We start from the raw sequence: 5000 nt of genomic DNA, 5'->3' as shown, positions 1-5000 counted from the left end.
TGACAAACGCTTGCCTTCTGTCATGACCCAAGCCCCTGTTTCACTAACACTAAGATCACTCGTTCACAAACCATTTACCAATGAAGAAATTGTACATCTCCTCAGAAGCAAAACTAGTGAAAGTAGCCGATCTACAAGCTCACAAACCATTAAAAGTTGTCAGATTGTACATCGGCTATTTTCACAATGAAGTATGTTATACATTGAAAAAACATACTCTCATTGCTATGAAAAGTTGTGAGATTGTAGATCAGCTGTATGTAAAAAACACTCAATTAAGTATTTCATGTTATCTTTAACAATTGCAGATGTATTCATTGATAGTCATGTTGTGTGAAATGCAACTTAGATGAAGTCTGCACCAAGTGAGGCTTGAACTGGTGACCTTCAGGTTGTGGGGCACACATTTAAGCGAGAAGCCACCAACAGACAAGAGCCTGTGGAAGGAGATCACACAGATGATACAGTTTCACGCAAATAGCTGAAAAATCCTGGGTTTAAGTGTTTTTCAAACTGCTCAAGATTGCGGACAATCTAAGGGCGGTGCTTACTGGTCAACGTGATAGATGTGTTCCTCATTAGTCAAGGCACATGTGTAAGCAGGTCTAATGGCTGTCGGCCAAACGAGGCATGACTTTTGCCTGTTTAAAGTTTCAATTTTCAAAAAATTGCTATAGCGCCCCCGTTTGACCAATTGGAGTAAGATTGGTTTCAGTGATATTTGGAATGGCCCTTTACATTTCTGCAAAGTTTCAAAGAATGGTAAGTCTGCATGTATGTGTTAGGGGCAGATGAATAATTGTCATAAAACTGCAATATTCATTGGCTCATTAAAGCTTCATTTTTTCACTTATGGAAGATATTTTGCAAACGTTTTTTGGTATAGGTCCAAAGTTCATGTGTAAAAAGTTTCGTGCAGATTACTCAAAAATCCCAGGAGGAGATAGGTTTTAACTGTTTTTCATATAATTCGAAATGGTGGGAGATCTAAGGGTCAGAGGTCAAAAGTCAGAGCGTGAAAGTTGTTCATCATGAGGAGACGCATGTGTGTATTGAAGTTTTATGGCTGTAGGTAAAACAGGGCATGAGTTGGTACCTGTTCAAAGTTGGCATTTTCAACTGAGTGCTATAGCGCCACCTTTTGACGAAAGATTGTGAGATTTATTTTTTGATCGTTTTTCATGACCATCTATCATATGGCCGAGTTTCATAAAAAGCGTATGCACGGTTCAGCCAGAACTGGCAAAAACGGCAGAAGAAGAAGAAGAAATGGAATAATGCGAATAACAATACGGGTCCATGCTGGAAGCCTGGCCCCGTAAATAGAAAAAATAGCAGATCTACAAGCTCAAAACGCGTCGCACTGCGACGCGTTTTGAGCTTGTAGATCGGCTATTTTTGCTACTTTTGAGTACATAGAATGGCTTAGTACGGCATTAATTCATGAAAAAAGTTAAAATACGGAGATAAGAAGTGTCTGCCCGACAGTATATGCAATGTGGCCCTTTGGAGTGAGTGTGTAAATATAGTGGCCCTCTCCATCATCAAAGTTGCCCACTTGATTTAACACTACGGGAGATACGGGTACTTATCGCGGATCGCATCGCCCAACATCCGTGGCTCGGGGGTAAGCACTTTATATTTGAAATCTGAACGTTTATGTACATGTGAGAGTTGGCAATGTAAAAAAATAGAACACGCCGATAAACCGGGGGGACATGGCACCATGACGCTTGTATATAGAGCGTGCCAACGCGGCGTCACCACGGGGGGCGTTGGCATTGGGCGTGGCATTGGGCAATGTTAGGTCAACCTGGTTTTTACCCCTCAAAGATGTCCGCCGCTACCAAAAGACACTTGTTGACGCCCCTTTCAGGAATTTTGGCACGCTCTATAAGCGTCATGTGAACCATGGCTAAGCATGTACATACTGTAAAGCACATGAAAGGTAGCTTTAACATAACATTAAGGTGTACAAGAAAGTTGTGAATTTGAATATGTATAAATCCGTTTTTAAGGAATGCATTAATAACCAATAACACTGAATTGGCATGAACTGAAAATATTCCGAAAATAATAACAAGCAAATCACTCCCAAAATGTACAAATAAAACACATGAGTGACAAGAAAAATACAGCATTGCTGCATCTCTAGGCAATAGGCATTAACATTAGCAAGAGCTCAATAGCCTACAAGCTAACATGACACAGGCTGCAGTGCAGCCTAATGGTGGAAGCTAACAAGCTAAAAACATGACGTTTTTGTCATAGAGTGAAAACACAGTTGGGCTCTAAAAAGGGTGCTGGCAATCATGTTTCATCATTAATGAGATAATAAATCAGAAGAACAGTACTTACAGACATATATTTGACCAGACCTTTTAGCTAGAAATGAGAGCTGCACATAGCTTGTTGTGGCTCAAACAGGAAGTGAGTCAGAGGAAGAAATACTGGGGCAAGTATAAAATGACAACCATAGGGGGCGCTGTTTAGCAGAGCTCAAAGAGCTGAACAGAGGGAGTGATTCATCTGTCAGCTTCTTGAGCCATGAGCTGTTGATCATACACACATACACACATATCAAACTATACAGCATAGGCTGATTGAAGAACTAAAACCGTGTAGGCTACTTGTTGCACTTTTAAGATATGAAATTAAGTATGTTTATCGCTGTGAATTATGTGTTTATTAGGCTGTTTTACACCAATCTGGGAACCCATTCGATAAAAAAAAGGAAAAAAAGATTTTTTTATCATTTGTTTTTGCATCTGGGGGCACCATCTCCTTTTTTGTGTATAAACAGGAAATTGGTTGGCCCCTCCCCTTTCTTAGTCCACTTCCTCCTGGGTGCTTCAGCGTTTATTCCTCCTAACAACAAAATTACAAAAATTACAATAAGCCTATTAACTTAAGCATTCACAATTTTGTGCCAACTGTCCTGCATTTGACAGCTGCAATACTTTTGCTTTTAAATGCCTGAAATGTGTGTATGAATAGTAAAATATGAATTTGTCTAATATTATAGTTTGCTCTTTGTTTGTGAAACAATGCAGCTCTGCTGCCTCTAGAATTGTCTATGTTTCTGATTGGGTAAATGCTGCAAACACCACCCATGACATGGCTAGATTGGTAAAACCTGGGTTGACTCACAGGGGCTCACACTACAGGAGTTTTAAAACTAATTTTTAATCGGGTAGCATGACGCACATGAAGATACACAGATTATCTTCTCTATAATCTCAAACAGGCACACAATACTTAAGCATCACACACTACAGGGTATTATTAAGATTATTGTGCCCCATGAACCACCACGCGTTTCCTCCATCTCAGCTGTCCAATGCACCCGTACAACAGGTGGTTTTCTTTGTGGTCGTCGTATCAGTCACACCTGGATTCCACTGGGCACGGTAGTGTCGCGTTCCACCTACGATACAACAGCTGCAGCTGATTGCAGCCACTCTAAACAATGCTGCTTGTGATTCCACTAGAAGCATTTCAGACGTGACATGTTTAATAATTATCGGGGGTCTGTGAGCAGAGGTTTTAGATGGCATCTGTGAACCCCTCACACTACTACAGGATGGAACCCGGAACCCCCCATGATGGTCGCAATTTGTCGGGAGGTTGTTTCCGACCCCAAAATATCCCTGATTATCCTGTAGTTTGACTCCAGCTTTTACTTAGTTTTTTAGAGTTAGTGAAGCCAGATAACAAAACAATATGAGCATGTTAAACCTGCTTTGTAGTACAGGCCTCTGACCTTGCAATCTCCTGCAAAGGTTGGTCAACTTTTAATAGTAAAAACACACACACACACACACACACACACACACACACACACACACACACACACACACACACACACACACACACACACACACACACACACACACACACACACACACACACACACACACACACACACACACACACACACAAAACAGTAGGGTTCCTCCTACAATTTGCCAGTTATCTTGTGTACAAAGTTGACATTTTGGAGTGAGGGTGGTGCTATAGCAAAGCTTAAGCTGTCCTGCAAATGCTTACAGTTGATCCTTCATGGCAATCCACCCCTTAGATTTTGAGGTAAGTGGGAATGTTGGCCTTCGGGTGGCACTAAAGGCCCGGGGGTCACCACAGTAAGTAGGATTCATTCTTTGGGTACCATGGAGGTGCATGCAGAAGGTAATTTCATGGCAGTCCAGCCAGTAGGTTTTGATAAATCAAGACATAATTAACCTGACCAAATTGACTGACTAACTGACAAACCGCCACACTTAAAGCCACACCGCTGGTGGCTGAAAATCAAATACATGACATAAGGGTGTGAAAGAAAAATACATTTATATTCCTGAACAAATACCAAGGTTTATATTTAGGGATATAGCTGAAAACATATATAATACACAATACAATATACACTGTGATGACAAAGAAATGAGCAGACAAAATTGGAACTGGAACACTATAAAAATTAAGCTGATAAATGGGTACTCTCTTCTGATTGGCTGAAATGTTGTCACCTACCTGAAAATGAATTGTGTTGTTGTTTATGTTTATTAAAGAGCTGGAGAGACGGGGAGACTCGTGTTACTGAACAAGTACTCTATAGAAATGATTACTATCAGAAGAATATAGTGCTTTAACCTTTCAACCCAAAAACATATCATTTTAATGGTACAGTGGTACATGTGTCCTAATATTCTGACTGTGATGAAGGAATACATTGTAAAGCTCACAGTTGGTTCACTGACAACATATGACTCACAGCACACAGACATATTCCTGGGAGCAATTCTAAATTGTAATCCCCTATGCCAACCGATCATTCGCGCGCGCACGTGTGTGTGTGTGTGTGTGTGTGTGTGTGTGTGTGTGTGTGTGTGTGTGTGTGTGTGTGTGTGTGTGTGTGTGTGTGTGTGTGTGTGTGTGTGTGTGTGTGTGTGTGTGTGTGGGGTATATGACCCTCAGACACACGCTTGCCTTTAATCAAAGGC

Source organism: Gymnoscopelus microlampas (genome assembly GCF_963454915.1).
Source record: "Gymnoscopelus microlampas genome assembly, chromosome: 1".
NCBI lineage: Eukaryota > Metazoa > Chordata > Actinopteri > Myctophiformes > Myctophidae > Gymnoscopelus > Gymnoscopelus microlampas.
The sequence above is the reverse complement of the archived record's forward strand: the minus strand, read 5'-3'. Positions refer to the sequence as shown.